At 38.8% G+C, this 25611-nt stretch overlaps 1 protein-coding gene across 1 annotated transcript in view; it reads left to right on the top strand.

Annotated features, from left to right (window-relative positions):
- Positions 1-25611, top strand: part of DTHD1 (death domain containing 1) — a 78782-nt gene that overhangs the window by 47300 nt on the left and 5871 nt on the right. The gene's annotated exons all lie outside the window — the stretch shown is intronic.

Here is a 25611-nt window from a genome sequence, read left to right as displayed (position 1 = left end):
AATTTCAGCTTCTCCCTGAGGCCCACCTTGATTCTATTTCTTATTGCAGTCAGTTCCTACCCATATAACTTGACACTCCTGATCCTTCTGAAATTGCCCTGATATTTTTCTTTCCTCTAAAGCACTGCTACCTTCAAATATCTATTTCCTCATGTATTATGTTTATTGTAGGAGCACCTCCACTCCACAGCCAGGACATAAGGTCCTTGAAGGTAGATGTCTTTATCTGTTTTGTTCACTGATGAATCACAAGGAATTATTATAGGATAGTATCTGGCATCAGAGAAGGCAATGGCACCCCACTCCAGTGTTCTTGCCTGGAAAATCCCATGGATGGAGGAGCCTGGTAGGCTCCAGTCCATGGGGTCGCTAAGAGTCGGGCACAACTGAGCAACTTCACTTTCACTTTTCACTTTCATCCATTGAGAAGGAAATAGCAACCCACTCCAGTGTTCTTGCCTGGAGCATCCCAGGGATGGAGGAGCCTGGTGGGCTGCCACCTTTGGGGTCGCACAGAGGCGGACACGATTGAAGCGACTTAGCAGCAGTAGCAGTAGCAACATCTGGCATATGTTAAGTCCTCAAGAAATGTTTGTTGCATGGGTGAATTCATAAATAGAGCTTTCATTCAAAATACCAGAAGTGTAAAGAAGAAAGTAAGAAGCAACAAGAGGAAAACTAAATTAGCATCAGAGGGTTGACAGAATTGGCAGTGGCTGCTTATGGATGAGACGGCCAGTAAGGGCTTCACTGTGGAGGTGTCCTTTGGGCTGAAGAGTCACAGTGACAAGAAGTCTGTGTGCTGTGTGGTCAGGAATGCACCAGGCTGACAAACAGCAGGTATCAAAATGGCAGTGGGCATGAGCTTCTCATCAAGGACTGGAAGGAAGACTACTACAGTGAATGCACACATGAGGGACAGAGAAAGGGGCTGAGGTTTGAAAGTTAAAGAGGGTCCTAATGATAGTTGGCATTTCAATATGATCTTCTGAAAATGGTCACATAATCAATATATATGTGAAAATGTATGGCTGAAAAAGGTGATTTGTTTCCAAGTTTTTCTTAAGATGTGCTTCAGACTTCTTCCTTTTATAAATACTCAAGCCAGTTCAGTTCACATGATGTCTATTTGTGCTTTGGTGGAAACCAGGAGAGTTTCAAAGAAGTGTCAAAGGTTTTTAGGTGGCAGGAAGTAGCGTGCGTATGTGCTTCTGAAATCACGTCATGTAGATGGCTGTCTGTGCAGTTCCGTTATTTGCACCAGCTTGAGTTGTGGCTGCCTTTGAGTGGTGACTCTTCCTGTCTGCTCAGAGGCTTTGCTTTGAAGGAGGGAAAGGCTCCAGGTGGCTGCTTCTGCAGGACTGTATTCAAAGTCGCAGTCATACCTAACATTCATATTTACGTAAGCCAGCCGTTGACCCAAGTTTTACTTAGCCTGAACTTCCTCTTTTTTTATTTTTTTAAAATGAACTCCTGACATGTGATTTCTAGTAAATAATGGTACTGCATCAACCCTTACTTTCTCACCACATAAAATAACTTGCTGTGTCAAAGGGAGGAAGCATACAGAGGCTGGTGCAACATTCAATTCTTCAGAATCACCACTTTCTTACCATTTAAGATTTTCATTAGCATTTCCCTGCCCTGTAAAGGCTGACTTTCTTTGCTGTATGATTTTTTTTTCCCCCAACAATATGACTACTAAAAAACTACCTTGATTAAATAAATGAGATGTTTCCACTATTGAAAATGTTTATATTCACAGGTACTACAGTTCTATCCAGGCTTTTTAGTCGTAACAATTTATAAAATTATATTACGTTTCAACAATGAAATAGAACTTTTAATGCTATTGGTAAGAAAGCAGATTTAAAAAAAATAAAAAAAAAAAACAAAAAATAACCTGTGAGAGAAATCAGAGGTGTGTGTGTTGGGGGGGGATGGTAAATTTAAAATAGTAATTTAAAGATTTTTGATAACTTAGTCTCATGTTTTCTGTACTAATTACAATACTGTATTGCTTCATATTCCACCCCTACCAATTATAGAAAAAAGACACTAGAATCTTGGTAAGTAGACACATCATGTCAATGTCTTTATCCTCTGAAAGTTTTAAAAGCCTTCTCACTCTTCCCAGTGTTTCAATGCCAGCGTCCTGGGTGCTGCCTAAACATGCCTTCCCAGACTGTAGCCTAACCTTCCTCTAAGCCATCAGAATGACCTTCAAAGACAATTTTGCCCAGGTCACTGAAAAAAGAACTTTATATTGTACATGACACACAAAAGGGAGGGAATGAGCGAAACTGGTTTAGTCAGCAACACGATCCTAATGTTTTGGAAAGTGCTTTGCCCACCAGTTTAATCAGAAGAGAATAATTGCCTTTGCTTTTACTTCTCCTTCCTCTTCTCTTCCCCTCCCTTTCCTTGTCACTCTCCTCTCTTCACCTCATGTCTCCCATCTCTTCCCCTCGCTCTTCCCCTTTCTCTGTCTCCCCTCTGCCTTCCTCGTTAACCCTCTGTCCTTAAAAGGGAAGGTTTTCTCTGCTCAGTGGGCAGTACAACTAAACCAAGAATTGCGCAGTTGTTTGGCCATATGGTTTTCAATAATTCTTTCATAAAGAAAGCACATACATTCCCGCCTGTCTGGAAAAATGTAACAAAATAGGTTAATTGATATATTTGGATTTATTCTGTTAAAACTGTAACATTTAATAAGTAAAAAATGATGTTCATTAATTCAAACAATTTTCTAGGTCCTGAACTGTACTGTGGCTCAGCAGTAAAGATTCCATCTGAAATGCAGGAGTCACAGGCGGTATGGGTTCAATCCATAGTTCAGGAAGATCCTCTGGAGGAGGGTATGGCAACCCACTCCAGTATTCTTTCCTGGAGAATCCCATTCACAGAGGAGCCTGGCGGGCTACAGTCCATAGAGTGGCAAAGAGTCAGACACGACTGAAGCGACTTAGTGCGTGCACACACAAATGCACATTTAAAATGAAGGGCTTAAAAAATGAATACAGGTCAGTCCTAACTTTCAAGGAAATTATGGTCCAGTGAAGGAAATAAAGCATAAACACTTTAAAAGTTATAAAACAATGCAAAATATAAATAATAATTGAATACAATAATACAGTAATATCCCAAGGCAGGAAGTGATGATAAATTGCAAATAAGTGACTGAGATGTAAGTGCTAGGACAATTTCAGAGAATTTCCAGTAGACTGAGGTGACTTGGGGACATTTCACAGAGCAAGATAGTTGTAGGGAATGTTTAGGTTCTGGAGAGGAAGAGAGAAAGAGGCAGTGTGTTCCACATGAGAGGGATGGCATGGGCTGAAACTTACAAGTATCAAAGCACAAGGTGTGTTTCAAGAAAAGACAATGAACAGAACAGCATGGCTTGAGTGAAAGATTTGGAAAAGTCATTAATAAGTTGGGGAACTATCATAGAGGGATTTGAATGCCTTATTTAGTTCATCCAAATGTCTCTGAAATTGTTATGGAGGAATCTTTTTGTCAAAATTTGTCAAAAGAATGTGATTGATTTCATCATAGAGAGATCATGTAGAAAGGAGAGATCCAAACCATACATCCTTAGGATATGAGTAAACAGCAAAATCTCTTAGCCACTGGATTCTTGGAATGAGTCTGGCCATACTGAGGATAGAGAAGTAAGTACCTAACTAGTCATCATTGAGCTTATCTTTTGTCCTATAAGTAGTGGCTAGTGATTGGAAAATTTTAACCAGTATGGTGACGTGATCAAATTTTGTTGACTTATTACTGTGACAGCCTATAGGTATATACTAGAAAGAGATGAGTTTAAGCAACAGTAAAATAGAAATCTAATGAGGCAGTCTTTGGACTAGATGGTGACAGGCTGATGCTCAGATCATGGCAGCAAGGATGGCAAATGGAGAGCAGGGTTGGAGCAACTGGACTTGGTGATGGAGTGAATATGTTTGGGGATGGGAGGCAGATGACACTGGGAGATGGACAAAGTTGTGGAGTGGGCTCTTCTAGGGTGGCTCTTAGGACACTGGATTGAGCTGCTGTCCTTTGACACAACTTCATGTTTCATTGACTTTAGTTTGGGAATGTGTTCAAACTTCCATTTCATCTCCGTTCCTTCTGACGTCTCATCTAGTAGATCACTGCAACTTTCTCTGTGAAGCCCTATCACCAGTCCCCTTTTCTGTCAATACTTCTAGGCTACATGAGTGATAGGTAGTTTTTCTCAAAAATAAATATGATCTTATCTTTTCTCCTAAAACATCTCAATTGGTACTTTATATCTATTGATCAAAGTCCAAGCCACTTACCCATTTATAAGACCCTTAACAAACACCCACAACTTACCCTTGCAACTCTTCATATTATATTTACCCAAAAAATATTTTTGCTTCACTTCCACTTAAGCTCTCACTTTTTCACACATTATTGTATTAATTGCCTCATGGCTCTTCCCAAAGTTGTCCCTGTGAGCACTGACTCCACACTTAGCTCTATTATCATCTCTTTAGAAGAAGCTCTTAAATTTCCCAGGCAGAATAAGGTACTACACAGTAGCTAGAACCAAAGAACTTTGAACATGTACTAACTTATGGTCTGTTATTAATTTAATTTATATAATAAGAAAAGTAATGATAATATAGCTGATATTTGTTGTTCTTGGATAGTAACTTGGTAAAACACTTACACGTATTAAACCATTTACTGAAACAGTCAGTGGTTGAAGAACCTGAGGTATAGAGAGGTTTGAGAACCCAAGTTGGTCTGAGTCCAATGATGGCATTCACAACCCCTCTACCCAGGGACTCCTTTTGTGTTAGAGCTCCTCAGACCTAGGAGAATAGCTCATTCATTCCGTTAATCCCATCTCTAATACACGTTCAATAATGTTTTGTTGTACTATCAAAGGATAGATGAATGCATGCTGGGGAAATTGATATAACAATTAAAGGTGGAGTCTTAATAGCTGACCAAAACTTGACCTGCTTCCTTTCCCAGCTAACAGTTACATTTAGCAGAAGCCTTTCGTGCCTACAAAGGAATGACTAATGTGGGGATTTCACACACTGGCCACAGATGAGAGGAAGATGTTTCTAAGCTATCTAGGCCTTTCCCAGCACATTCACATCATCACCCTTTCTGTTGGAAAGGTTATTCCTATCTAGAAGCAGGAAAAAGCAAGCCAGGAAATTAAAAAAAAAAAAAAATCTGTTAGAATATTCCAGAGAATTTTGTTCAGAGTTGAACAGGAACTTTGACAGATATTTGTGCCTGAAAAAAAACTTGGGATTATAATTTAAAAGTGAAACAATGAAGAGACAAGGTGAAAGCTTATACAAGTTCTAATAGTGCTGTGTATCTTTGATTTGTTGAGTTGTTTTTAAAATCAATATGGTCTCCCACATAGCTGCATCTATACATCAAAAGCATCTGCTTGGGCCAGAACTGCTTGGAATAGTAAGCAAGGTTTTAAGCATATTCACAATAGTTAACATTGATGGAGTACTTGGTAAATTCCAGGTATGTTTGAAGTGTTCTATGTGCATTTAGTCATTTAATCTTCACTGCAACCCCACATGTTACGTCTACTGCCTCACCCTTTGGTAGATAAAAATATGAATCTGGAGATACTAATTTATATATTATCTATTCCAGACTGCTCTTGATGACTTTCCTTTACTGATTCCACATGTCTTCCATTTTGTTGTTCAGTTGCTAAGTTGTGTCCAATTCTTTGCGACCCCATGGACTGCAGCATACCAGGCTCCTCTGTCCTCCACACCCTTCTGCAGTTTGTTCAAATTCATGTCCATTGAGTGCATGGTGCTATCTATATTTCTTGAGTTATCCAGGACCTTACTTTACTTTATGCCTGCAGTCATCCCTAAGACTCCTTCCTTCTCCCTGTGCCAGCTCTTTCGATCATTTAGGGTTTTTTGGATTGGTCTATCTGGATTCCTGGGTCCTCAGGTTGTCTTCTTTTGTGATTGACTCCTTCAAAGGTTGAGAGATAATTAATTCCTTCCTCCGGAGAAAGTCATAATCAAATTGAAGCCTTAAATAGTCATTTTCTAAGAAGTAATTTTAAAAAACAATGAGGAAACAAAAGTTTGGCTGCAGTAAAAAGTGTACAGTTTTAAAACTAAAAAAGATCTGAATGAAACAAAATGGACACTTCTAGGATTGGCAACAGCCTGATTTCATTTCCTAAGATCTTAATTTCTAGATTATCTCCAAGTGAGACCACTCTGGATCAGTTCTTTTAGCTCTAACTCAGTTTCTACTTTTTTTTCCACAGTAATCTTACTTCTCTGTGGGCTTATTAGGATCTTCAGATCTTTCTATGTAGAAGCCCTTCCTTTCATTGTGTGGACCAAGTCTTGAGGAAGTTCTACACAGTGCAGTAAAAATGTTAACTGTGATGAACACAATACCAGGATATTTATTGACTGATGCTTGTGTCTTTTAATCTGTTTCTCTCTCTCTCTCTCTCTCTCTCTCTATATATATATATATATATATATATATATATATATATATAAAGGTGTGAGTGTGTGGAAATTTTCAGAAACACACGAAAATAGAGGAACTACAATGAAACTACATGGACTCATCACTTTACTTGTAATTCTGTTTGTTTCTCTAAGGGTAAGGATTTTTTAACAAACAATGGCAAAACCCAATAGAATTAGTTCAGTTCAGTTCAGTCGCTCAGTCGTGTCTGACTCTTTGCGACCCCATGAATCACAGCATGCCAGGCCTCCCTGTCCATCACCAACTCCCGGAGTTCACTCAAACTCACGTCCATCGAGTCAGTGATGCCATCCAGCCATCTCATCCTCTGTCGTCCCCTTCTGCTCCTGCCCCCAATCCCTCCCAGCATCAGAGTCTTTTCCAATGAGTCAACTCTTCGCATGAGGTGGCCAAAGTACTGGAGTTTCAGCTTTAGCATCATTCCTTCCGAAGAAATCCCAGGGCTGATCTCCTTCAGAATGGACTGGTTGGATCTCCTTGCAGTCCAAGGGACTCTCAAGAGTCTTCTCCAACACCACAGTTCAAAAGCATCAATTCTTCGGCGCTCAGCCTTCTTCACAGTCCAACTCTCACATCCATACATGACCACTGGAAAAACCATAGCCTTGACTAGACGGACCTTAGTTGGCAAAGTAACGTCTCTCCTTTTGAATATGCTATCTAGGTTGGTCATAACTTTCCTTCCAAGGAGTAAGCGTCTTTTAATTTCATGGCTGCAATCACCATCTGCAGTGATTTTGGAGTCCCCCAAAATAAAGTCTGACACTGTTTCCACTGTTTCCCCATCTATTTCCCATGAAGTGATGGGACCGGATGCCATAATCTTCGTTTTCTGAATGTTGAGCTGTTAGTCAATTTTTTCACTCTCCACTTTCACTTTCATCAAGAGGCTTTTTAGTTCCTCTTCACTTTCTGCCATAAGGGTGGTGTCATCTGTATAGAATTAGTAGTTATTACTAATAGTATCTACTACCCAACCCATGTTCTTTATTTACCTACTGACTCACGTTCCTCCTTTTACTATTAATTTGTTCAAAAAACAAGTTCTGAAAAGTATCCATCCATACATTGCACTTGGCTTGTGAGTCTCCTCCTCCATTTTTTTGAATTCTCAGTGTAGGTGACATCCTTTACAGACATCACCTTAATCTAGCCTCAGAGCATACTTCAGAGGTAGGAGCCATCGTCTCTGTTTCACCAATTTGAGATTTTAGCAAGAGTTTAGATGACTTGCCTCGACTTGCATAATCTCACAGGGCAGAGGCTGTGCGAAGGCCCAGTGTTCAAAGTCATTCCTTTCTCATGCTCTTACATTTCCCTCATTCCTTACACAAGCTGGGTCTTCTGTTTCCTTTTGTCTGCCACTTTGGTCACTACATCATATTTCCTCTCATATCTTTTACCCCTTTCAATGTATTTGGCAACTCTAGATCTTTCAGGAAGCCAGGGTGCTTGAATCTTTTGCTGAAGCTAATAGAGCGACCTTAGTCTCATAAGGTGGTTTCCTTTGTTATCTGAAATTTTAAGCTCTTGAGGCAGAAGCAGATTTCTCTATCATCTTGGTTTCACATACGCAGTGACTTCTGAACAGCCCAGTAGGTTCCTCTGTTCTATCCACATAGATAGCTCATAGCTCCTCATTTCAGAGCAGAGTCGCTGCCATCCTTTTAGCATGATGAAAGCTCCGGCTTTCTCTGGCTCAGGTTATGAGTTCACATTTTTAACTTTTGTTGCTGACCTATCACTAAGATACCCTCAAAATGTTCTTTATGGTTTTAAAAGAACATAAATACTTTCCATGCATGTTTACAGTAAAAGATGGTAAAAGGTAAGATTACTGGCAAATAAAAGTCAATGCTCAGTTACACTTTCCCCAAATTTTAGAATTCAAAGTACTTTATTTTTAGAACAATAACATACCAGCTTTGAATAAAATGGATTCACATAGTGAGGCAGTTATTTTATTTTTAATTCTTTTGAATCCCTAATTCACTCAGTAGATCTTAGATTGGTGCTTACATGTTTTTAGCTCTTTCAAATACCTGCAGAGTTAACAAGCAGAGAGCAACTCTCAGGCTCAGAGATCTTGGCTGGCAAGATAATAATATTGTTTTAATTGTATTTTTTTTTTAAGATTTCCATGTGTTTATACAAGTTAAATGGTATTTCCACTTATGCCTGAAATATGATTTTTTAAATGTATTTGCACAGGTGAAAAAGTAATTTTAAAGAAAAATGTTAAGTAATAGCTATTATCTTGAGTACTTATTACATACAATGATCTTCTCAAAGTTATATGATATAGTGAAAGATTTCTTTTAAGGGCACTATGAAGCAGATACTATATATCATCATGTCAGATTCATGAATGAGGCAAATGGGACATAAACCTGTAAGATCACAGGGTTGATATCATTAGGAATTGATCTCTTTCCCTCTATCTAATACTGCTTCCAAGTCCAGAGCAGTGATGATATTTGTGACTGGTGAGCTTAATACAAGAGGTACTAGAATGGCCAAGGGAAAGCCTAGTCTCACATCCTTCCCTTTATATACACAGGTTATAGATAAAGGATCCATACTCTTACAAATTTTAGCTTTAGTATTACATCTGCTACTTAGTATGTATGTTTTTGGTCAAATTATTTAATCTCTCTAAGCTTCAGTTTTCTAGGGAACCCTCCTCTACTGTTGGTGGGAATGTAAGTTGGTGGGAATGTAAGTGGTGCAGCCACTGTGGAAAACAGTGTAGAAGTTTCTCAGAAAACTAAAAAGAGAACTGCCTCCTGATTCAGCAGTCCTACTCCTGGGCATATGAAAGTGAAAGTGAAAGTGAAGTCGCTCAGTCGTGTCTGACTCTTTGCGACCCCGTGGACTGTAGCCCACCAGGCTCCTCCATCCATGGAATTCTCCAGGCAAGAATACTGGAGTGGGTTGCCATTTTCTTCTCCAGGGGATCTTCCTGACCCAGGGATCGAACCCAGGTCTCCCGCATTGCAGGCAGACGCTTTAACCTCTGAACCACCAGGGAAGCCCTGGGCATATAGTTGGATAAAACTATAATTCAAAAAAGATAAGTACGCCTTTATGTTCATAGCAGCACTATTTACAATACCAAAAACATGAAAACAACCTAAATGTTGATGGACAAATGAATGGATAAAGATATGGTTCATGTATACAACAGAATACTACTCAGCCACAAATATAATGAGATAATATTCTTTGTAGCTCCATGGATCCAACTGGAGATTATTATACTCAGTGAAATAAGTCAGAAAGAGAAAGATGAATAATATATGTTATCACTTATATGTGGAATCTAAATTATGACACAGATGAACTTATCTTCAAAGCAGAAACAGACTCATGGATGTAGAGAAAAGACAAGTGGTTGCCAGGGGAAGAAGTGTTTGGAGGTGGGTTGGAGTGGGAGGTTGGTGTTAGCAGATGTAAGCTATTACATAGAGACTGGATAAATAGCAATGTCCTACCATATAGCACAGGGAACTATATTCAGTATTCTAGGATAAACCATAGTAGAAAAGAATAGAAGAAAAATGTATACCCTGAAGAAGGGAATGGCTACCCACTCCAGTATTTCTGCCTGGAGAATCCCATAGACAGAGGAGCCTGGTGGGCTACAGTCCATGGGGTCACAAAGAGTCAGACACAACTAAGTGACTAACACACACACATATATGTATAACTGAATCACTTTGCTGTAGAGCAAAAATTAACATTGTAAATCAACTATATCTCAATAAAAAAAATAAACTTCAGTCTTCTCATTTGTAAAATAAGTATAACAATTACCTCACAAAGTTATAGATATACTAGACTCCACCAAGGTTACGTAATATATTTTCAGTTATTAAAGTTATTACTGGTACATGATAAGTAATTAAATTTGTAGCTAGTATCATTATCTGGAGGAAATAATATTAATGTTTAACTCAGGGCTTTAACTGGAATTCTTTAAGACAGGGCTTTGGACAGAACTGGAATTCAAGATTAGTCCCATGTTACCTTGGAGAAGTTACATCTGTGAAAGTGGAATGACAAATATTCAAATGTGATTTGGAATGAAATAATATAGTTACACATTTAGCCCAATTGTTGCCACCAATCCTGCTTGGTATTCTCTGAGCTTCCTGAATCTGTGATTTGGTGTCTGATATTAATCTGGGAAACTCTCACCCATTATTGTTTCAAATACTTCTGTTTCTTTCTCTTTTTCTGGAATTCCTATTGCACACAGGTTTTCATAGTCATTTCACAGTTCTTAGATGTTCCGTTTTTATCTTTTTTCTCTTGATTTTCAGTTTGGGGTTTTCTGTTTAGATATCCTCAAGCTCAAATTCTTTCCATGGCCATGTCCATGTACTAAAAATCCTAAAGTCATTCTTCATTACTCTTACATGTTTTGATCTCTAGCATATCTATTTGGTTCTTTCTGAGACTTTCCACCTCTCTGTTTACATTGCACATCTGTTCTTATATGCCGTTCACTTTTACTCGAGAGCCTTTAGCATATTAATCGTAGTTTTAAAAAATTCCTATCTGATAATTCTCATAGTACTGCTATATCTGAGTCTAGTTCTGATGTTGACTTGGTCTCTTCAAACTGCTTTTTGTCATTTAGGCTGTCTTGTAATTGCTTCTCTTGATAGCTGAACATGATGTACTGGGTAAGCGGAACTACTATAAATAGACCTTTAGTGATGTGGTGGTAAGCGTGAGGGAAGGCAAGTGCTCTGTAGGTCTATGACTTGGTCTCAGTCTTCAGCGAGCCTGTGTCTCCTTCCCGTCCACCTTTGGTGGGACAGGATGGCTAGAGGGACCTGAAGTTGGCTATTTCCCTTCCCATAGGTCAGTTACGCCCTGATAAAACACCAGCAAATTAAGCTTTGGTTAAATAGTTTCTTCCGAGGGCAGGCCTTCTACAGACAGAGTACTCTGGGATATTTCAAAAGGCTTCCTTTCCTCTCTCCCTGCAGGAACCAAAATGGGATTTTTCTCAGATATTCACTATAAGAACCTGGTTGAGTTCCTGGAAGTAAAATTCACAAAAGTGTGGAAAATTTCCCCATGCCTGGGTGCTCCTGGAGTCTTCTCCTGGGGCTCTTGGACTTGTCTGCTCTGAGCCTCCAGGAATTTGTTGATTATAGTTCAGGTTTCCTTACCCTGGGCCTAGTTCCTGTGGTTGGTTGTGCTGTGAGTTTCTGCTCTGGTTAGTTGTGATTCTCAGTAGCTCCTTGTCAGTCTCTTCAAATTTGACCAAGAGGTTTGCCCCGTGACCTTATTTCTCTGACAAATTTAAAGACAGTTGTTGATTTTTCAGCTTGTTCTGCTTTTCACTCTTTAGGACAGAATGGCAACTTCTAGCCTCTCACATGCCTAACTGGAAACTGAAAATCTAGCCTAGTTCTTCATGCCAGTACGTCCTCACTCAGTGCTACTATAAACTCTTATTTGATTTGTATTATGTTGGACCCATAACTGAAGCACAGAGATTTTATGCTAACATTAATATTTTATTTCAGATTACTTCTTTGATCAATATTCTATCTAATGTATTTATAATATAAAATCTCTAAGAGTTTTATAGGAGTCATACATTATGAAGTTTGAGACTCTACAGTTTACTACTATGATGTGATAAATGAACTCAAGTTAAGCAAATGGCTGCTATTACTTAGTTGAAGAGGCCTCTATATGAAATAAATAAAGAATAAAGTAAGCAGTTAAAACTTGTATGTAGCTATGGTATCTTAATGGAGAAGGCAATGGCACCCCACTCCAGTACTTTTGCCTGGAAAATCCCATGGATGGAGGAGCCTGGTAGGCTGCAGTCCATGGGGTTGCTAAGAGTCAGACATGACTGAGTGACTTCGCTTTCACTTTTCACTTTGATGCATTGGAGAAGGAAATGGCAACCCACTCCAGTGTTCTTGCTTGGAGAATCCCAGGGACGGGAGAGCCTGGTGGCTGTTGTCTATGGGATCACACAGAGTCGGATACGACTGAAGTGACTTAGCATAGCATAGCATAGCATGGTATCTTAAAGGCTTTTGGCAAAATCCATGCTAAAAATGCACAAAAATATACTAATTACATATATTCCCTTGATTTATTATTCATTCCACTTCCACTTTTATATCTTCTGACTACAAAATAAATGACCTATTTATCAGAAAAGTCTACAAGAAGTGTTTGGGGATGGGAGAAGTATGACGGTTAAGGCTGGATGGAGGAGTTGTTGCCACAAGATATTATCATAATTACCTGTGAAAATGTCTCCATGAATAAATGCCTTAAGGTAAATGATAAAAATGCTAATATCAGCATCACATGTTTTTTTGTTGAATGTGTAATGCTGCCCTTTAGCTATAATTCTCTGTGGCATCCATGTTAGATGGTACTTAAAGTATCAGAAACTTTTTAGCATGTTACTTTACACAAAAACTGGTTCTTCAGTAGAGATTCCAAGAGCTAGTGTGTGTGTGTTACTTGCTCAGTCATGTCTGACTCTTTGCAAATCCCATGGACTGTAGCCAACCAGACTCCTCTGTCCATGGAATTTTCCAGGTAAGAATACTGAAGTGGGTTGCGATTTCCTTCTCCATGGGGCTTCCTGACCACAGCTCTCCTGCATTGCAGGCAGAGTCTTTACTGTCTGAGCCACCAGGGAAGCCCCCAAGAAATAGTAGGCATGTAGAAATTAAAGAAGAAAAGTCTATAACTTGTTATTTCTATATCTACCAAATAGCAATAGTAAGATCTTCATGACCCAGATAACCATGATGGTGTGATCATTCACCTAGAGCCAGACATCCTGGAATGTGAAGTTAACTGGGCCTTAGGAAGCATCAGTACAAACAAAGCTAGTGAAGGTGATGGAATTCCAGTTGAGCTATTTTTGAAATCCTAAAAGATGATGCTGTGAAAGTGCTGCACTCAATATGCCAGAAAATTTGGAAAACTCAACAGTGGCCACAGGACTGGAAGAGGTCAGTTTCTACTCCAATCCCAAAGAAAGGCAATGCCAAAGAACGTTGAAACTACTGTACAATTGCACTTATCTCATACGCTAGCAAAGTAATGCTCAAAATTCTCCAAGCCAGCATTCAACAGTACATGAGCTATGAAATTCCAGATATTCAAGCTGTATTTAGATAAGGCAGAGGAACCAGAGATCAAATTTCCACCATCTGTTGGATCATCAATAAAACAAGAGGATTCCAGAAAACATCTACTTCTGCTTTATTGACTACACCAAAGCCTTTGAGTATGTAGATCACAACCAACTGTAAAATTCTGAAAGAGATCGGAATACCAGACCACCTTTCCTGCCTCCTGAGAAATCTGTATGCAGGTCAAGAAGCAACAGTTTAAACTGGATGTGGAACAACAGACTGGTTCGAAATTGGGAATGGCATACATCAAGGATGTATATTGTCACCATGCTTATTTAATGTATATGCAGAGTACATCATGCAAAATGCCAGACTGGATAAAGCAGAAGATGTATTAAGATTTCCAGGAGAAATATCAATAACCTCAGATAAGCAGATGACAACTACCCTTATGGCAGAAAGCAAAGAAGAACTAAAGAGCCTCTTGATGAAAGTGAAAGAGGAGAGTGAAAAAGCTAACTTAAAACTCAACATTCAAAAAACTAAGATCATGGCATCCAGTCCCATCACTTCATAAAAATAGATGTGGGGAAACAGTGAGAGACTTTATTTTGGGGGGCTCCAAAATCACTGCATATGGTGATTGCAGCCATGAAATTAAAAGATGCTTGCTCCTGGGAAGAAAAGTTATGACCAACCTCGACAGCATATTGAAAACCAGAGACATTACTTTGCTGACAAAGGTCCATCTAGTCAAAGATATGGTTTTTCCAGTAGTCATGTATGGATGTGAGAGTTCAACTATAAAGAAAGCTGAGCACTGAAGAATTGATTCTTTTGAACTGTGATGTTGGAGAAGACTCTTGAGAGTCCCTTGGACTTCTGGGAGACAAACCAGTCCATCTAAAGGAAATCAGTCCTGAATAGTCATCGGAAGGACTGATGCTGAAGCTGAAGCTCCAATACTTTGGCCACCTGATGCAAGGAACTGACTCATTGGAAAAGACCCTGATGCTGGGAATGATTGAAGGCAGGAGGAGAAGGGGACACAGAGAAAATGGTTGGATGGCATCACTGACTTGATGGACATGAGTTTGAGCAAGCTCCAGGAGTTGGTGATAGACAGGGAAGCCTGGCATGCTGCAGTCCATGGGGTCAGAAAGAGTTAGAAATAACTGAGCAACTGAACTGAATTGAATTATTGTAGGTATCCTTGAAGTTAGTGACCACGCATGTTATAATTGGGGGCTTCCGAGGTGGCGCTACTGGTAAAGAACCTGCCTGCCAATGCAGGAGACATAAGAGACATGGGTTCAGTCCTTGGGTTTGGAAGATCCCCTGGAGGAGGGCATGGCAACCTACTCCAGTATTCTTGCCTGGAGAGTCCCATAGACAGAGGAGCCTGGCAGGCTACAGTCCATAGGGTTGAAAAGAGTTGGACACGACTAAAGCAACTTAGCATGCAAATAACTGAGTCAGGGTACCATACACCTGAAACTAACACAGCACTGTCAATCAAATATAAAGTAAAATTTAAAAAAAATAGGATATTACTTTAGGCACAAAAGATGTCATTTTATGTCACTCTTTCCATTTTTCACTTCAAAATATGTTTTATTATGGCAAGGATTTATAATTTTCCTGACTTCTTTTTTACTTTCAATTTGGTTTTATGGGTTATTGTGGTGAACCTGCAGAAATTTCACCCAACAACTTTGTTGAATTCCCTAATTTTACCCATATTTGTTATTTTAAGCTGGAATGGAAGGCACAATGATGATATGATATTACTAAACAAATCAGTGCTGAACCCAACCTATAATGGCTGTTTCCACTGCTTTATTTTTCACTCTAGTCTTTTTGGTATATGTTCCTAGATCCCCTGGAAAAGGAAATGGTTACCCACTCTAGTATTCTTGCCTGGAGAATTCCATGGATAGAGGAGCCTGGCAGGCTACAGTCCGTGGGGTCACAAAGAGTCGGACACAACTGAGTGACTAAACACTTCACTTAACATACTCCTAGCGTGAGGTTATCTTGCTTAACTATGGCACCATCCTAAGATTCCTGAAAGTACATTATAATAAGGGTGAGTCCTGACCAAGATTGAAACTCTGAGCTTCTTTCTATCAGAGACTTGATAGTCTGCAGCTGCTGAACCCAGGTGGGCTATGAGACCACAGGGAAAGGGGCTGTCTCCAATGCCATTATGTCATGTAACACTTAACTTGTGTCTCACTATACATAAAGTTATAGGATTTACCTTATTTACAAATGGATCTTTTAAAATTAATTTTTATTGGAGTAGAGTTGCTTTACAATATTGCATTAATTTCTACTGTGTAGCAAAATGAATCAACTGTATGTATACATATATCCTCTCTTTTTTAGATTTCCTTCACATTTAGGTCACCACAGAGCACTGAGTATGGAGCTCCCTGTGCTATATGTAGGTTCTCATTATTTATTTCATACATAGTATCGGTAGTATATATATGTCAATCCCAGTCCTCCAGTTCATCCCAGTGCCTTTCCTTTTGGTATTCATTTGTTTGGTCACTACATCGGTATCTCTGTTTCTGCTTTGCAAATAAGATCATCCATACCATTTTCTAGATTCCACATAACACGTGTTAATATAGGGTATTTGCCTTTCTCTACAAATGGATCTTTGGACAATCATTTATTGTATTGTAATCTGAGAGGTATCAAAACATTTCTGATACAAAATGAGACTCTAGTTCTATCAAGAATTGTGTGACAAAATTAAGTGACTTACAGAGCACATACTCTGTACAAGGAATTCAGTGAAACTATTCCATTTTATTTCATCTAAAGTATGTTACACATTGTATTTCATATAAAGTTCACTACACATCTAGGAAGGAGACAAGATGATGACAGAAATTTTAAAGTTTAGGGAAGCAAGTCATGAATTGACTCAGGGGTCAACAACTGATAGAATGAAGTTTAGACTCAGTCTTACCCAAGAGCCCTCATGCTCAAGCAGCCTTGTATTAAGGAAAGCATATGTTTTGGAGTTCATTAGAGTGGTATTGAGCCCACGGTTCCCTCACTCTGAAGTTTCAGCCACAAGGCCTCACTACTTTTAAGCCTTGATAGTCTCTTTCATCCAAGAGGAAAAGAGTAAGAACTCCTCATCTTCCTCACAGCATTTTGGGGAAAGACAGATGCAATAACCCAGAAGAACACACTTTGTAAATAACTCTGAAGCAGGCTCAGTTTTGACAGTTTCAGACAAGCCTGATAAATAAGTGCTGAGATTCATCCAACTCATAGGAGTATTTGCATAGAAGCTGAAGTGATTCCTGGAGTAAGAAATTAAACTGTATTCACTGCTGAGTCTGAAATAACTGAATATGAGATATGACCTGACAGAGTTCTATTTGCAGGGGACTCAGAGTGTGTTTGCCCCCCTACACACATATTCATATATATTAGAATATAAATAATTTTTTATTAAAGACATCTAAATATATACCAAATATTCTATGTTAAATGTGTCACATATTAAAATATATTTAAAGCATACAGGCCATCAGATGTTGAGAACAGAGTACTATAATTATTAATGAAATCTGATTCTCTGTTCAGCCCCTTGTCCTAAGGGGAATGATTTTAATTTAAAAACAGAAGACATATTTAATTGAGTCCTGTGACACAACAGAGCAAAGTTCATATTACTGTAATGTCATGTAACCCAAGGGGTAGGGAGATGCTTACTTCATTCTATCACATTTTACCACACAATTTACACACCAGGAGAGCTCAGAGTGGTCACTGATAGAGAACTGCTTTGCTCAGGAGAAAAGTAGGAGAGATGATGGGCTTCATGTGGAGCAGGTTAGAATGGTATCACTGCTGAAGGATCCAGCAGAATGGTAGTGAGGCTGCAACAGAACAAACCCATGGTAACCACTGATATAGAATAACTGTGCTTACGTGAAACCTTGGGAGCAAAAGCGTGGTGTGGGTAGAACACTCATGGCACTACCTGGGATATACACAGCAAGGGGAACTGCTGTGCCCACAAAAAGAGCTTTGATGGTTGTGTCGCCTGGCTGATCACTGTGCTGAACCTGGTGGAACGTGTAGATACCAAGAGAGTAAAGCCCATAAGACTGCCAGAAATACCTGAATGGGACTTTGCCAGAGTTGGAGTTTCTATGTATGCACCAGAGTTAAGTCATCTGTGCAACTCCTATGAAGCAATTTTTGAGTGAGAAATTAATTTTATTACTGTACCTCTATAGCATCAGTTGTGTAAGAAGCAATCAGAATCTCACTTTGGTCCTGACATGATATTAGAAATCTCCATCATTTCTTGGATAAAGATATGTGTTTCATTCTTCCATGCATTGCTGGGATGCATTTGGAATGCTAGTTGATAACTGATGTTAAGTCCAACTCAATGGTGCTTTTCTAACTGGAGCCACCATACTTTGGAATAAGAACCATCTATGTTACAAACTTGGCCTTATCTGAGACCAATTCAAAGTATGAACTTAATTTTTGCCTTTTTCTCAAGATTCATTTTCATGAATGCTATGATTTGAGAACACTGCCTTATTTTCTCAGTGAGTAGAAGATAAAGCCCCTTGATGAGAGTGTTAGGCAAAGGTGAGGTAGAAGTCTTGCAAAGAGTGGTAAATGTGTGCAATAGTTTCTGTAAGCAATAGTGGAGGAGGTCTTCAGGGACATATAAAAATATTGCTGAGCAGTCCCAGTCCCCAGCTGAAACAACAGACTTTAAATTTGTGGTGATAACAATTTTCATAATTGTCCACAGAGAATCCCCAGAGCTATGAAGAATTGAGGCTTGAGGGTATGGTGTAGTAACCCTGTGGTAAATAGAAGCACTGATATAAAAGAAAACACAGAAAATGATACAATAGGATCTACCAATGTACAACTGTAAAGACATTTAACAATGGTTAAAGAAGACAGCTTAAGTGATACAAGTAAACTTTGATTAAGACTTCACGAAGTGGATGGTCTCCTTTCAAAGAACTACAAAATGGGGCAAAAGGTAAGAAACCTTTATAAGATAAAGAAAAAGAGCAAGGATGAGACAAATAGAAAATATCCAATTGGCTGGGACCACAAAGTCACCCCTGATGGGCGTGAGAAGGCTGGACTGGGCTTGGCCTTTATGGACTGGCCGACTGGATACACTGCATGTCTGGTCAAGCAGAACATTTATGAGGACATGAATGTTTTCTAAGTTTTGCTTTGCTGATGTGGCATCCTGGGAAGGAGTGTGGATTCTTCTTGGGCCTACAGATTTATTTCAACAGAGGCATGGTCCTATAGGGAAAGAGATCATGACACTGAGAGCTCTGGTTGGCCTCTGGGTCTCTATGTTTCACGGTTTCTGTGCTTACATCCATTCTGTGGTTCTGAAGAAGCAGGGGAAATACAGCTCTTGGGCATCATGGAACTAGAGGAACCAGAGAAAGTGGAAGTGCTGCAGCCTGCGGAACATTCTGAGCAGTTTCTGTTTCCAGTCATCAGTGAGGTGCAGGAGGCTATTGTGTCTCGCACTGGCGTGCACAGGAGAGCATATGGACATAATAGGATCAGATTGTAGGAGATAGACGATAAATTCTTCCAGTAAAAACACAGGTGGAAAGCCTTGGGAAAAGCACTCTGAATTATGTTCAGAATCCAATTGATGGAGTCAAGGGCAGAGCGACCAAAAGGTGCAAGAAGGAGGAGAAGGCAAAGGAGATTGCAAAGATGACAGAGACAGATGTTGGCTGACCTAGTCAGTCAGGTAAAGAAAAGCAATTGTTGTGAAGGAAGGTCAGCCATTTATGTCTAGTGGATTCTGGGCAAGCAGTGGAGATTGGCTGAGACCCTAAAGAAGCTGAAATCATAGAATCTTTTGTTTCCTCATTTTCTGTCTATACACTGTCCTCACTTACACTAATGTTCTGCTATGGTCTGTGGTTAATGACCTCAATATGAGTTCTAAATAACTGTTAAATAATTTTGTTTGAGGAAGTACCTTTTGTTTGGAAAAATGCCCTCACATATAAGCATTGGTGATAAAGGCTCTTGCAGGAGTAAGAGAAGCTGCAAGCTTCCTGTAAGGAATCTCGCAGTAGCTACATTTGTTTCTGGGCTTTCAGTTATTTCTAAATTTCGAGGTGCTTTGCTCTTTCTTGTGTGACCAGATAGCTCCCAGGAATATTGAGTCTGTGCTGTGCTGTGTGGCTCATGAGACGCAGAGCTGGAGTTCTGTAGTTCTGGAGGTGTCTGCCAAAGGAGCGGTGCTATTTCTGAAACATGATTTCATGCAGCAATGCTAAAGGAGCTGCACAGGGGACCAGACTCTTACAGGGAGTGTGAATATGGTTGACTTGGCTAAGACTGATGAATCAGAAGAAGGGGTAGAGGATGGTATTGTCTGTGTTTTGGGACTTTAATTTCTGTGTAAGACCTAAGAAGGAGATATGTATTTTGTTGAAAATTTAAATTTTGTGTGGCACACTATCTGATGTAATCAGTCTGGTCATTTTGTTTTGATAGCCTAACTCAGCTTTTTTGACATGGAGGTTTCCATGTCAAAAGATGGAAAAGTCCTTGTCAAGATCTCAATAGGAGATGAGCTCTTGGTATTCTGTTCAAGTTGATATTATACCTGGATGCATTTCAGGGGATTCTGGACGTAAAATAAGAGAGGTATTTGCAAAGGCCCTTGAGAGGCTAGGGAAGGAAAGTGAAGACTATCTGCAATGGGCCCTAACCTGGACAGGAAACAGGTATCTTCAATGTTCCATAAATCACCCAACAATAAGTTTATTTGAGTAGCCGACCTGACAATTATTTGAGGTCAAAACTTTACCATGAGGGGAAATATTATTATGGTAATAAAAGTAATTATTTTATTGAAAATAAAAGGATACAAAAATTACCGGAAGTCTAACTGGGGAGGGAAAACAAACATATACAAGTAATGGTATGAGTGGCATTGATGACAGCATAAGACACTAAGAGATAAATTGAGTGATGGTACATAAATTCTCAAATAAGAAACCAGGAACCAGAGTAGTTGATAAAAGAGGTGGAAATGATCAGTGGTCTTGAAAACATGGTAGTATATGAAGGAAGAGATCATTCAAGTCAAGAGAAAGTATCACATAAGTTAAATAGTTCTTACTACCCTATGTGTACGTGTCAATACCATGTAAAGCATGGTGAAGAATTAATATAGGAACAAGGTACTTTATTGGCCCTCAAAGAGATGATAGTCTAATACGCAGAGCCCAGACTGATCATGGCTGGTTTCTGGAGTGGTGAAAAGATACAATGATGGTAAACTTTTAGGAGCATCACTAAAAATAATGTTGGATAAAATAAAGGATGTGCTCAAGTTAATATTTTTGTTGTTGCACACAAAAGACTAAGTTGGTATAAACTCAACTAAAAATGTTTCCTAAGTTTTAAAAATTCAGTAACAGGGCTGTACTTAAGGAACATGGAAACAATAGACTTAAAAGAAGTGGCCTGTAAGACTCAAGACACAATACCCCTTCCAGGTGTAAGTGACTGTTTTTAGTCCCAATCTTTTAAAAACACTTCCAAGTCAATGACAGCTGTGTGGTAACAAGACATAGTTGTATATATTTGAATTATTTATACTTGTATACTGATGGCATATAGTGAAGAAAAAACTGCCGCATAAACCCTACTGCACCCTTCTACAAGGTATGTGTGTAAAACTGAAAACTTGAGAGTCAGGTTTAGATTTGCTAGACAGCCTTCCTGAGAAGTAACATGTGAAAGTGGCATTTTAGAAATTTTATTTGGCAAAATAAAGTCTACAGTATTAATGTAAGAGCAAGTTACCTGAGAGGAATAACAAACTTCCTCTAGCAAATAGTTGACCCTTAGGGGATGCAACAGAATAGCATTTGTTGATGCGAAGAAGAGAAGAGAGATAAGTAGGGAAAAATCAGAGTCAATCCTGCCAATGAAGGCGTCCAGATAACCCTGTGTAGACACAGAATCTGTGGGAGTGGACACTGTAGGACAAGCATTGGCTTCCCTGCTTGGCTTGGAGCTGACCCTGAGCACCAGTGAGATTTTAAAGGTGGTATGCAAGGCAAAAATAGTGCACAGGAAAAAAAAAATGGAATGAAAAGAAAAAAGAAAGAAAGGGGGAGGGAAGGAATAAGAAGGGTGTTTGAAAATCCCTGAATGATGAGAATATATGGGAGACCAGCATAGTGACTGGAAGTATAAAAGACCCAAGATTTCCCATGCATCCACAATTCACTGCTTCTGCAGTTGGGTTCCAGATAAAAAACATGGCTTGAATTTTCACATATGTCAAAAAATACATATACTTGACCATCAGAATCACTCTCAGTGCATCAAGGTGCTACGAGCCATCTGTGAAGAAAGAATGACTGGAGGGGTGAGTGGTAGATTGTTTACACACAATAAAGAAAAAATCCAATGTGTACCTCTTGTCCTAGACTCAGTCTAGGTCATATGTCCATTGGTGGGAACGACAGAATCTGCCACATGATTTAAACTGGCATTTCTCAATTTTTTTGGAGAGGATTAAGTGTAAAGTTAATGCCTCAAAAATCTGTGCACTTCTTTTGAAATACTACAGTATCAATACTCTTGGATTTATATTTTTCTTATGTTGATTCTTAATCTCTTCCCATTAAAACTTCTTACTGTAAGGTTTTTTTTTTAAATTTCAGGTGTACAGCATTAGAATTCAATATGTGTATACATTACACAGTGATCACCACTACAAGTCTAGTTACCATTTGTCTTTGTACAGTTCACCTCCATCACCCATTTCACTAACCCCTCCAGCCCCCTTCTCCTTTAGAAACCACAATTCTGATACCTGTATCTGAGTTTGCTTTGGGTTTATTTTATTTATTCCTTTGGTTTTTTCTTTTGAGATTGGACATATAAATGAAATCATATGGTATTTGTCTTTCTCCTTCTGATGTATTTCACTTAGCATAATACCTTTGAAATTCATCCAAGTTGTCACAAGCAGGAGAATTTCATTCTTTTTTATGGCTGAGTAGTATTTCACTCTATTCTTGGGTTTCCCTGGTGGCTTGGATGGTAAAGAATCTGCATGCAATGTGGGAGACCTGGGTTTGATCCTTGGGTTGGAAGGATCCCCTGGAGGAGGGCATGGGAATCCACTCCAGTATTCTTGCCTGGAGAATCCCCACAGAGGAGCCCGGTGGGCTGCAGTCCAAGGGGTCTCCAAGAGTTAGACACAACTAAGTGTCTAAGCACACAGCACAGTATTTCACTGTATATATTTGTGCATGCTAAGTCACTCAGTTATGTCCAGCTTTTTGCAACCCCATGGACTATAGCCCACCAGCCTCTTATGTCCATGGGGATTCTCCAGGCAAGAACACTGGAGTGGGTTGTCGTGCCCTTCTCCAGGGGATATTCCTGACCCAGAGATCGAAACTGTTGTTTCTTATCTCTCCTGCACTGGCAGGTAAGTTATTTACTACTAGAGCCACCTGGGAAGCCTTGGGTATATATATATATACATATATATATATAATGTATCTTCTTTATCCATTCACCTATGGATGGACACAGGTTTTTTCCATATCTGACAACAGTAACATATTGCAATAAACATAAGAGTTGACTCATTGGAAAAGACTCTGATGCTGGGAGGGAATGGGGGCAGGAGGAGAAGGGGACGATAGAGGATGAGATGGCTGGATGGCATCACTGACTCAATGGACGTGAATTTGAGTGAACTCCGGGAGTTCGTGATGGACAGGGAGGCCTGGCATGCTGCGATTCATGGGGTCACAAAGAGTCGGACACGACTGAGCGACTGAACTGAAATGAACTGGAGGGTGCATCTATCTTTTCAACTTAGTGTTTTTATATTATTCAGATAAATACCAAGAAGTGGAAATATGGTTAGTTCTATTCTTAATTTTTGAAGAACATCCATACTGTTTTCCATAGTGGCTGCACCAATTTACAGTCCCACAACAATGAGTGTTTTCTTTTCTCCTGTCCTCTCTAACATTTGTTATTTTTTCTCTTTTCAATAATAGCCATTCTGCAAGTAATATTTCATTGTAATTTTGATTCACATTTCCCTAATAATTAGTAGTGTTGAACATCTTTCCATGCCTGTTAGCCATCTCTATGTCTTCTTTGCGAAGTGTCTGTTCAGATTCCCTGTCCATTTTTTAATTATTTGTTATTGAGTTATGTGAGTTTTTAAAATGTATTTTAGATATTAACCCCATAGATAAATAATATCTTCTCCCATTCAGTAGGTTGCTATTTAATTTTGATAACAGTTTGCCTTAACTCTTCAGAAGTTATTTTTTTTTTAATTTATGTAGTCCAATTTGCTTATTTTTACTTTTCCCTTGCCTTTGAAGTGAGATCCACAACATTACTGCCTATGTTTTTGTCTAGGATTTTTATGATTTCAGATCTTACATTCAGATCTTTAATCTATTTTTAGATCAGGAGCTTTCTATGCCGCCATCTTGCTTGTATGCCTTAATGGATGTTTTATATACATGTCTATGTAGTATATATGACAAGAATACCTACAAAATATTATATTCTGATTTAATAAATTAGTGCTTTTAATTAAGCAGTTTACAATGCATTAATATAGAGTTCTACATCATTCTTGGATTATTGCTATGAGAAGACTTTTTAAAAAATCAGTTTTATTTTGAAATAATTATAGATTTACAGGAAGTTGCTAAATATAGTACAGAGAGGTGCTAGATATTCTCACCCAGTTTTCCTCAGTGGTTACACCTTACATAACTATAGCAAAATATCAAAGCCAGGAAGTTGACATCAATTAAACACGTGTATATAGTACTGTTACTGTTTTATCAGATGTGTAGATTTGTGTAACCACTGCATTCAAGATATACAACTGTTCTAGCATTACAAAGACCTACCTTGTGCTATCTTTTTATAATCTTCTACCACCATCCTAACCCCTGGAAATCACCCATCTGTTCTATATCTTTGTAATTCTTTAAGTTCAACAATGTGGTATAAATGGAATCAGAATATATGACCTTTCGAGACTGAATTTTTTTCACTCAGCACAATACTCTGAAGTTCATGCAAGGTGTTGCATTTATCAATGACTTATCCTCTTTATTGTTTAATTGTATCCCACCTTGTGGACGTTCAATAGTTTTTTTAGCCATTCACCTGTTGTAAAACATTTTAATCATTTCCAGTTTTTAGCTATTACAAATAAAGTTGCTATGAATATCTGTGTACAGTTTTCTGAGTTGTGTTTGTGTGTGTGTGTGTGTGTGTGTGCATTTTATTAAATCATATTTCAGAGCTGAGGCTGAGGATGGAAATAAACTGTCCAGAGCACTGAACAGGTTTTCAAACATATATTTTAACTTACTCTCCTGTGCTATTTTTCCAGATTCTATATTAACTGAAAACAAACCATTCTGTGGACAGTGTAGAAAAGTTAATGATTATATATTTGATTTCTTCTTGACAAAATGTTGATTCAGAATAATATTGGCTTAAAGACTTGGTTGTTTTTAGCATTATGTCTGCACATTGATTCACTCATTTATTCACAAAAACTAATGTTTGAATACCCACCAGGTACCAGGCCTGATGCTGAGTGTTGAGCAAGGTGCCTGGTCCACAGGGGCTTTTACTAAATATTATGTTTGTATCATAGAGGTAGCTTGCTCTTTGTTAGCTGTATTAACAATTTTAAATTTTAGGTTAGAAAGTGTTTATTCAGAGTTAATTAAACTGCTATGATAATATTTATATGCGTATTCCAAATTTAAATTTTCTGAAAGATTTGTGTTAATCTTTGCCTTATCTTGGGAAAGCAACTGCTGAGCATGCAGAC

The sequence above is a fragment of the Bubalus bubalis genome, chromosome 7 (genome assembly GCF_019923935.1).
Source record: "Bubalus bubalis isolate 160015118507 breed Murrah chromosome 7, NDDB_SH_1, whole genome shotgun sequence".
Classification (NCBI taxonomy): Eukaryota; Metazoa; Chordata; class Mammalia; order Artiodactyla; family Bovidae; genus Bubalus; species Bubalus bubalis.
Note: the sequence above shows the minus strand (reverse complement) of the source record. Positions and strands in the feature narration are given on the sequence as shown.